The sequence below is a fragment of the Choloepus didactylus genome, chromosome 4, assembly GCF_015220235.1.
Source record: "Choloepus didactylus isolate mChoDid1 chromosome 4, mChoDid1.pri, whole genome shotgun sequence".
NCBI lineage: Eukaryota > Metazoa > Chordata > Mammalia > Pilosa > Megalonychidae > Choloepus > Choloepus didactylus.
The window spans coordinates 78,080,381-78,091,439 of record NC_051310.1 but is presented as its reverse complement, the minus strand read 5'-3'; the positions used below and the strand labels follow the sequence as shown (position 1 = coordinate 78,091,439).

Genomic DNA, 11,059 nt, shown 5'->3' with positions numbered 1-11,059 from the left:
AAACTGTGAAAGAAAAGCAGGGGAAAACGGGTTATTCTATGCTCTCTCCGCCCTATTGCTCGCACCCAACAATAACACAGACAGCACACACGGCAGTGTCCTATAAACAAGAGAAGGGCTCAGACAAAGGCCCACCCGCAAGCTCAGAATTCCTCTCTGGTCTCCTTCCTGCATGTTCATTGGCAGCGATGTCCACCCTGGGCCCTGGGCATCCTTCTCGGGTCTGGGTCTTCTTTTCAAGCCCCTGTTCCTTTACTCATTCATTCACTCAGCAAGCCTCTGAACAGCCACTCTGAGCCAGGCACCACCCCATACGCAGGCCCAGGGCCTGGCTCCAGGGGAGCAGCAGTCAGAGCGACAACCATAGAGCCAAGATGACGGTGCCCTCGGCTGCGGAATGAGGCGTCAAGGAAGCCATTCTGCCCAGCGGGCATCGGGTGGCCGGTCAACACCCGCCTGCCAAAATGCATCCAACAATAAACAGAAAATCAGTGACCCACATTCTTTTTTTTTTTTCCACCCCCAGACACTCCCTTCTCTCCTTTTCCACCCAGGTGACCTCTGATCTGCTTTCTGTCTCTGCAAATTTGCTCTTCTGAGTCATTGCGTATAAGTGACACATGTGCCATGCTTATTTTACAGAACATAATGTTTTCCAGGTTCCTCCATGTTGCAATCTGCCCCAGAACCTCTTCTTTCTTACAGCCTGATGACATTCCATGGTGTGCATGTACTGCATTTTGTTTCTCCATTCACTCGTTGTTTCCACATTTTGGCAGTTGCGAATAAGGCTGTAGTGAATATTAATGCACGAGGTGCTATTTGAGACCATTTTCACTCTCTTTGGGTGTACCCCCAGAAGCAGAATTTCTGGGAGGTCCCCACGTTCTTTAAGGCTGGAGTCCTGTTGTGGAGAGTAGTGCAGAGTGCTTCTCTACTCAGGCCTTCAAGGAGAGATGGGGCTGGACAGAGAGAGGGGCAGACAAAGGAGGTGCGGATGGAAAGCTGGACAGGGAGAGGATGGTGAAGAACCCAGTTATCACCTTCCGTGGACATTAGGGGCCATTCTGCAGGACACAGCAGTTAAACCTTAGGCCTTGGAGCCAGGCTACTCAGATATGAATTCCAGCTCCAACTTGCATTGACAAGAGTCTCTGGGCACAAGCTTAATTTCTCTTCACTTCCATTTCCCTTTCCATGCAACGGGGACAATACTGTCGTGTCGGCTGTGAGGCTAAAGGAGGTGCATAGCCTGGGATCAGGTGCGTGGCAGGCTGTCAGTCATTGTCCTACTTTCCCAGCTGCTACGACAGATGCCACACCATGGCTTGGCATCAACAGCATGAATTCACTGGCTCATGGTTTTATAGTCTATATGTCCCAAACCAAGGCATTGGTGAGGCCAGGCTTTCTCCCCGTAGTCTGTAGCATTCTGGCGCTGGCTTGCCGCAGTTCTTGGGGTTCCTTGGCTGGCATCTCTGCCTCTGCCACACGGCGATGTCCTCGGTTCCCTCCTGTGGCTTCCTCTGATGTCCAGCTTTTTATAAGGCCTCTAGTCATACGGAACACATGTTCAGCTGATTTCAGCTGGGCTGTACCTTAACTAATAAATAAAAACATTTTCAACTAATAACACTTTACAAATGGGCTTATATCCACAGGAACACGGTGTGATGATTTGGAGCTGTATGCACCCCAGAAAAGATCATGTTCTTAAAGTTAATCCACGCCCATGGGTGTGGACCCACTGAAGATAGGATCTTCTGGTGAGTAGGATCTTAACTAAAGATATGACCCATCTCACACAGGGTGCCTCTTAATCCTCTTACTGGATGAAATCCAGAGAGAAACAGAGAGAAGCTGAGACAGAAAAGCCAGAGAAGCTGAGAGATGGCACAGCCAAAAGCTGAAAGCAATGAAACCTGGGAGAGAAGAACCAGCAGACACCCCATGTTCCTTCCCACGTGACAGAGGAGTCCCGGATGCTAGCAGCTTGTCTTCAGGGAAGGTATCGTCCTGTTGATGCTTTGATTGGGACATTTTCAAGGCCTCAGAATTGGGAACTTATAAGTTAATAAATCACAATTGTAAAAGCCAACCCATTTTCTGGTGTATTGCACTTCATCAGCTTAGCAAACCAAAACACGTGGGCTAAGATGAAGAACATGCCTTTTGTGGAGGACACGATTCAATTGACCACAGTCAAGTACCTTTTCTCATTTCATTTCTTAAAAGAAAGGGATGTGAGTGCATCTCTACAGAGAAAAAAACGGATTGCAGTGAAATTAGTTGTAAATGCAATTTCTACATAGCAAATCCCATTTGCCCCTTGATTTCAATTTTTCTTTTTTAAAGTAATGTTCTTCTTTATCAGTGACCTCTGTGAGGAAAATAATCGCACCTCGACAGAGCCAAAAAAGTCCAATATGAACAGTCATACCCAGCTGGCCAGGCCTGAGACCTAGTGGGCATCTCGGGAGAAGTGGTGCTTGTGTTCCAGAACGTGCTCGGGAACCTGCGAGCCCTCCATGATTCCAGGACTGCACACATGCAGCTCTTACCACCACATCATGACTATCGGAGGGTCTCCTACGTCTGACAACCCACTGACTTTTCCGGTTCCCTGAAGCTAACTTATTTCTTGTCCCTTTTATGTTTACAAACTCCTATAAAATGGGGTTGCAATGTAGGACCGATTCCAGGCTGAAACATTTCTGCTAAGCTCTCGTCTGACTCTTTAAAATGAATCCATGCCCTACATCACCATTCAGGTTTGCCAGTCTGTGGAAACAAGTTCACTTCAAGTAAGGGATAGCCTTGTTAGGTTCTATGAAACTCTACCTGAGCTGAGAACAGGTATTTCCAATACCCTCCTCAACAGATACTCACGTGACAACACAACCCCTCAAGGGGTGGGACAGGGTCCAGCAGGTTTTTAGGTGAGTCACAACACAATGGCACATAAATCTGGCTTTCAGAGTTCTCAGTGGGATGCTCCATCTCCTGAGTTATCAGGCATCCCTCCATGGGGTGTAACTCCTGTTTGCTCCCTTTAACAGAGAACAAACCAGCAAGTTCCCGTGCCCCCTCTCCCTGCCTACCCGAGGCTATGGCCACCAGCTCTTGCAGGGTGGGTGTGGTCATGGAGATGGAAAGGGCTGTCCTCAAAGGGCTGCTTCACCTTCTGTGGTCTCTGCAGCAGGGAACCCACATGCCCAAAGGGTTTTCTGCACTGCTTGGAGCTGGGACCACAGACCTAAATGCCCTAAAGAAGCCAGCCATGGGGCAACATGGGCAGGGACCGGTGGGGACGGGGAAAAGCAGGGTGTGCCGGTCCTGTCTGGAAGGGGCGGCTTTGCATGGCGCCTTCACTTGGCCTGCAGCCACGTAGAGAAGCATCCAGTTCTTCTCGTTTTTCCAGAGAAACTGGAAATCCCGATTTCTATCTGAAGTCTCCCCATGTCTAAATGTTGATAGCTATTCCAATTTTCTAAAAACATTCCAGTCAAAATTAAATACATGGACACATGCAACAACATGGATGAACCGTGATGACGTTGTGTTGAGTGAAATAAGCCAGACACAGAAGGACAAATATTGCATGACCTCAGTGATACTAAATTATTAGAATACACAAACTCATAGAGTCAGAAACTAGAATAGAGGTTCCCAGGGGCTGCGGTGGCAGTAGGGAATAGGGAGTTAGTGCTTCGACTATACAGAGTTGCTATTTGGGATGATGGAAAAGTTTTGATAATGGATGGTGGTGATGATAGCACAATATTGTAAATGTAATTAGCAGCACTGAATTATAAATTTGAATATGGTTAAAAGGGGGGAATTTTAGGTTATATATGTTACTAGAATAAGAATTTAAATATATATATATAGGACTGTACAACACAGAGAACCCAAATGTAATAGTTAATAGAACAACTATAATATTTTTTCATCAATTGTAACAAACGTACCACGCTAATGCAAGATGTTAATAACAGCGTGGAGGAGAGGGGGACAAAAGATCAAATACTGGGATGGGGGAGGTAAGAGGGGAGCTGTGTGCCATCCCTGGGCCCCCATGCAACCTGACCTCAGATGGTGGGGGACGCTTTGGGCTGTCTGGACAGCTCTGAGCAGGCTCCTCCAGTCATCTGCTCACCACCGACGGGACCACCGTCCATCTCCAGGGCCCTGGGCGATGCGCTCTGCCTTTCGCGACGTGTCCACCCATGTGGTGCCCTTCCCCAAGGGTACCAGGATACAGCATCCCAAAGCATGTGTCACTGTGCCCCAAAAGTTCCGGGGTTCTTAATGGACCAAAGACTTCCTTTCCCTTACATCTCTCCCCAGTGACAACCACAGATAGAAACCCCATCACACGGTCACTCGAATTCCCAGCAATGGGTCTAATTAACTGCAAAGCCACCTCGTTAGCCTCTTGCTTTTTTGAATCCAAGCTACAACTAGCTGCTTTTGGTATATCTCTGTGAGCCTCTCCATAATTCCTCTGTATTCCGCCCCCCACCCTTTGAATAAGATAAATTGCCTTCCATTTCATCTGATGACCCCAGTGTGCCCACTGAAGCTTTCCCCAAGAATTCCTTTATGTGCCTAGACGTTTCCCACCGCCAGGCCAACAGTGGTGGTTCCATGTGACACATCTTCGAAGGGCTGTGCAAGTGGCTTCTCTCAGCCAGGGAGAGAGAGAGGCTTTGGGATAAAAGAAAAGATCAGAAAAAGAAACTAAAATGCAACTTGTCTGACAGGCATCTGTACTGCCCAGAGTGTGGACTGGCATGACAGCGGGAACCCCGAGGCTGGGGAGGGCCTTACTGGCCTCCTGCCTCACCCGGCCAGCCGTCCCTGTCCCTGCCCCTGCCCTCCAATAAGACACGCTCAGCCGGACCCCAGCTGACCTTGCCCGTCCCAGCTACCAGGGGCGTGTCCCCGAGGATCAGACCTGCTGCTACTCACCCAGCCCAGGCACAAGGGGTGCCCCTCCTCCAGGCCCTGCACCCAGCCCCACTGTCAGCCCCTCCCAAGGAACCCCTGAGAATCTCTATTACAAATAGAAAAAAAAGCACAAAGCTCCAAACAAACAAATAAATAGCTCCTTTGGTATTTCTTTAAACATTCTTGTCCCAGTTGGCAGCTGCCACTTGCCTAATAACGCTCCCCAATAAATAGCATGCGTCCTAGTTTTCAAGGTCCTGTTGTCCTGGTGAGAATATCCACTGGTCTCCCTCTCACCCTCAAGAACGTCCTTGTTTGGACGATAAATTATGTGGCCGTGTTCATCCTACCTGTAAAGGATGCTTCCGGGCTGGTGCTGCTCTCAGGGTCACCCAGCCTCTTGCCTTCCCGAGTCCATGCCACTCGCTGGCGCCCCTCTCACCCGCCCCAGCCCTATTCCCCAATACCACTGTCAACGGGACCACAGTCCCCCTTTGTCACCTTCTTTGTCTCCGTGAGTCCACCCAGGTAAATGACTCTCCTGACACCCTGGCCTCAAAACTCCTGACTCTCTCCTTGCTGCTCCGACCCCACCCAGCAACCACGAGTGTGGCCTCAGCCAGGTCCCCGCCCAATGCCACACCCTCACCAGGTCGTGCACCCTCCCCTCCCACCCATCACCCATCGTGACCTCGAGTGCCCCAGTCCTTTGTCTGTCGTGGACCCCTGGCCTCCAACCCAGCCTGGTCCCCTCAGTACAGCTGTTTCAACCATGTTCTCCTTGAACCCTGAGGAAAAGCTTGTCACACAGCGACACTGCCAGCCACCAGCCCCTCGGCATGCAGGACCCCCGGGAGCCACTGGGCAGGGCCCCTTCATGCTGACCATGCCCCGGCCCACCCATCCCAGATCCCCTTCATCTTCCTCCTCCGAGGAAGGCCTCCCTCTCCTTCCCCTCAGACAGCTCCTTCCCGCCTCTCTTCTAAAGTGCTGCTGGTGGCTGCCCCTGTGCAAAGGCCCCTGGCTCTCTTCCCATCACTCCTGACCTTCTGTCCCCAGTATTTGCTCTGCTCCTCTCCTCTGGCCTGCGTTGGACACCGTCCTCACCCTTCTGGGCCAGCTCAAACCCTGCTCTTCCCTGCGAGCCTGATCCCAGGAGCAACAGGCCAGGCCCACGGGCGGGCCACGGGCAGCCTGCAGAGGAGGAGGGGGTCTGAGCAGATCCGTTGGGTGGCACACTCGACCAGACGGGTGTAGAACTCAGCACCCAACAATGGGAGGGCAACTCCTCTCCAGGCGCATGTGGCGTTTTCACTATCAAGTCCCTAGAAATGTCGGAGAATTGGTTTCCTACACAGCACCCTCTCTGATTGCAATGCAATTAAATTAGAAGTCAATAACATAAAGATAAGATTTACAAACCCACACATATGGGAATTAGCAAACGCAGGTTTATGTAATTCCCGGGTCAAAGAAGACACCAAAATTTAAAAAGACTTAGAACTGTGTGATAATGAAAATACTACATAATGGAAGCCTTGAGCATTGGTGAGCATGCAACTACACGGGAAACGTATAACCTTAAATGTTCAGATTAGAAGTAGAAATGCTGAAAATTCGTGAGATTGAGTGGCTGACTAAAAAGTTAAAAAGAAAAACAGAAAATAAAGGAGACAATAAGGTCAGGAGCAGAAGTCCATAAAACAAGATAAATTTACAATAAAGAGAATAAACAAAGCCAAAATTGGTTCTTTGAAAAATCTAACAAGATAGGCAAACTAATAGCAACACTGTTAAAGAAAAAAGGAGAGAGGGAACAAATAAATAATATTACAAATGAAAAGAAGGATATAACTAGAGATAAGACAGAGATTTCAAAGACCAGGAAACACTATTAATGGTGAAAGGTAATAAATTTGAAAACGCCAACAACACGCGTAAAATTCCAAGACACTTAAACTTACGAAAAGAAGCAATACTTAAAGGACTAGTCAGACTTTCCATTAAAGAAACCAAAGCAGTAATTAAGTATCTTTTTTATTTCTCTCACACAAAACAGGCTTAGACAGCTTTATGGGTAAGTTCTACCAAAATTTCCAGGTGTACCTCGTTCTGGTCTTGCACAAACTCTTTCAGAGAAGAGAAAAAGTAAAATTTTATGAGGTTAGAATAACTTTAATATTAAAACCAACAAGAACAGTACAAGAACATAAAATTATGGATATATCTTACTCATGAATATAGAAGCAAAACTAGAATATTAGAAAATCAAATTCAGAAATTAATAGAAAAGATAATTTGCCATGGTCAAGTTGGGTTTAATCCAGAAATGCAAGGGTATTTTTAACATTAGAAAATCAATAAATGTAATTCATTAACAGATTAAAGGAGATGAAGGAAAAGCATATGATAAAATTAAAATCCCATAGAGTTTTACAAGTTGGCAAGTTAGAAAAGGACGGAAACATTCTTAAACTATTAAAAGATAAAAAATAAATAGCAAATATCAGCCTTCAGGAGGAAATATTGAAAGTATTCCCTTTAAAATCAGGAACAAGCTAAGGATGTACATAATCAATGTTTTTATTCTTCATTATACTTAAAGTCTTAGCCAGTGCAGACCATCAATAAATAAATAAACAGCTTAAAGACAAATCAGGAAGAAGTAAAACTAACATTATTCACAGATGATATAACTATCTACATGTAATACCGTAACAAATCTACAGACAAACTATTTGGAAAAGTAAGGGAGTTTAGCAAAGTGGCTGGATATAATATCAATATAGAAAATCAACTGCATTTCTATCTACTAGCAACAACTGTTGGCACAATTAAAAACAAAATTATTTCAGGCACACATATATCTAACAAAAGTTGAGTAAGACCTGTACATAGAAAATTCTAAACTTTACTGACAGACATTAAATGAGACATAAATAAACAGAGAAATGTAGCATGTTCATGAAAAGTTAGAAACCATAAAACAAAGATATATCAAGACTTCCCAAAAAGATTTATTTATTAAACAAAATTTCAGTCAATATCCTGACTGGGTGTTTGTTTGTGGAACTTGACAAATTGATTCAAAATCAATATGGTAGAATTAATAGGGCCAAGGTAGCCTAGATATTCCTGAAAGACAATAAGATTTGTTCCACCAGTTATCAAGTCTTATTATAAAGCTATAGTACTAAAGTCTCCAAGGCATTGGGTCAAGGATAGACAAACTGACCAATGGAACAGGACAGAGAGACAGAGCCCCACAAATATTGAGCTCGATTTATGATAGACTATCAGTGGTGAAAGGGGAGACTAATCAACCAATGATGCTGGAAAAGGTGGCTATTCCTAAAGGAAAAAAATAAAATTAAATCCCTACTTCAGGTCAAACACAAAAACATATTTTAGTTTGATTAAGTACTTAAGAGTAAGAAGTAGACTTGAAAACTTTTAGAATATATAGGAGTGTGCCAGATGTCTTCTACCGGCCCTTCTGAATCCACCTTCCAACTTTCTCCCCTCCTTCTCTGCCCCAGGAAGCTGGCCTATAGGGACTGATCGGTGGGGTCCTTCACCCTCTGGCTATGGGTTGGGTTTGGTAATGGAGACCTAGGTGAGCTGTCAGAGGGAGGGAGGGAGGAGAGTGAAGTTGGGTTTATTATTCCCCTGGATCCCCTCCCTACAGGGTTACTTCAGGCTCACCACGTCTCCCTCTGAAGGTTACTTCTCCTCTCAAGACACCTGTCAACACAGTCTCTGCTTCCAGGTTCCATCAACATTCCCTTCCCTCCCCTTTGCTGGTGATGGTCCCTGAAGCTTTTCCCGTATTGGGCCAACAACCTTTGGAAAAGGTCTATTAACCCTCCTCAGTGCATCTGAATTTGAGCCTGCCCTCTCTCTCCCGCTGAGGCCCTGGCTGATCAAGTAATTGCTACTGGAAGTGATCCCAAATACAGATCATCAAAATGGGATTCTGGGGTGGAGCTGCCCATTATTCCAGAGTGCTGGGATAATCACCTCGCCCGAGGGAGAAGCAGGGAGTGGATACAGCTAATCCACAGCATCCAGGATTATACACGGTGAAGCCAATGGTCACGTGGATAAAGGGCAGAGAACGGGGGTGTGGCAGCAAGAGTGACTGTGAAGGTCATAAGGTCAGCTGGATCCTCCTCATGGCCCTACAGTGCATATAGTCGGGAAAAAGCTATCAATGCTCCACTGAGGACACACAGAGGGAACGAGAAGGCCACCATGGTTGCCCCTGGAGTGCTCAATGCTGCTGGGTCCTTTATAGTTAGAAAAAGGTACTGGTGAGGAAGAAGTAAGCCCACCAGACTGGTCCAAGAACTCGGACTCTCCCTTGTCTGCAGAGGCGACCCTCCCTCGACGTGGGAGAGAAGAAGCCTTCGCTGCACAGTAGCCTTCCAGTGGCTGCTCCTGCAGTCCTGCCTTAATAGCTAGTGCCCTTTCTCCTCAGGACCCACCCCCACACCCCTCACTGCCTAAGGTGCATAAAGGGAGGAGACCCCAGAGGTACAAGATCTGCTCTGGGAGGAGACAGCCTGTGTGGACTCGCAGGAGCCAGAAAGATGGGTAACAGTGGGTTCACACAACGTGAGACCGGGACACCGAAATATAAAGCTAGACCTTGCCTAATCTGGGGACATGGGTGCCTGTACTCAAGACTTGGTTATTTCAGGTGTAAATCAAACACCTAGAGGGTGACTATAGTCTACTAGATTGGTTTATCAAAGTCTAGAATTAACAAATGCAACCACTGATGAGTTCAAAATGCAGGAATTTCCTGATATCCTAGAGAGCAGTGGTTCTCAAATTTGAGCATCCTTCTGGAAGGCTTTGCACTTCTTTTTTTAAAAAAATTTTATTGTGGTAACATGTATACAACATAAAATTTCCCACTGTTACCACTTCCAGATGTACGATTCAGTGGTATTAAAATTATATTCACAATGTTGTGCTACCAACGCCAACATCTGTTACCCAGACTTTTTCAGCAGCTGAAAGAGCTGCTGGCCCCCAGTAACCCGTACCTTATTTTCTGTCTCTGTGAATTTGCTTATTCTAGGTATTACATATAAGTGACATCATGCAATATCTGTCTTTTTTGTGTCTGGCTTGTTTCATTCAACAAGATGTCTTCAAGGTTCATCAATGTTGCAGTATGTATCAGAACTTTATTTTTATGGCTAAATAATATTTCATTGCATGTATATGACACATTTTGTTTATCCATTCAGCTGTGGGTGGACACTTGGGTTGCTTCCACCTTTTGGCTATCATGAATAATGTTGCTATGGACATTGGGGTACAATTATCTTTTCAAATCCCTGCTTTACCTAGAAGTGAAAGTGTCAGGTCATACAATAATTTTAACTTTCTGAGGAACCACCAAACTGTTTCCCACAGTGGCTGCACCATTTTACATTCCCACCAGCAATGAACAAGTGTCCCTATTTTCCTGCATCCTCACCAACACTTGTTCTTTTCTGTTTTTTTTTTATTTTTTGTTTTTTAATAATAGCCATCCTAGTGGATGTGAAGTGCTTTCTCCTTGTGGTTTTGATTTGCATTTCTCTAATGGCTAATGATGTTGAGAATCTTTGCATATGCTTATTGACCACTTGATATCTTCTTTGGAGAAATTCTACTCAAGCTCTTTGCCCATTTTTTATTGGGTTGCCCTTTTGTTGTTGAGTTGTAGAAGTTTTTTATATATTCTGGAGATTAAACTCTTATCAGATACATGGCTTCCAAATATTTTCTCCCATTCTGTAGGTTGTTTTATCTCTTTCTTGATGATGTCTTTTGATGCACCAAAATTTTTAATTTTTATGAGGTCCAAATTATCTCTTTTTCTTGTTATTGCTTTTGATGTAAAGTCTAAGAATTCCTTTCCGAATACAAGGTCCTGAAGATATTCCCCTATATTTTCTTCCAGGAGTTTTATAGTTTTAATTCTTATATTTAGGTGTTTGATCCATTTTTATTTCATTTTTGTATACAGTGTGAGCTAGGGATCCACTTTAATTCTTAGCATTCTATACACAAGCAGTAAATAATCCAAAAAGGAAATCAAGGAAAC

The 11,059-nt window shown here is 45.2% G+C and overlaps 1 protein-coding gene across 1 annotated transcript in view; it reads right to left on the bottom strand.

Annotated features, from left to right (window-relative positions):
* The window catches only part of PCSK6 (proprotein convertase subtilisin/kexin type 6), a 189,611-nt gene that overhangs the window by 148,779 nt on the left and 29,773 nt on the right, over positions 1–11,059 (bottom strand).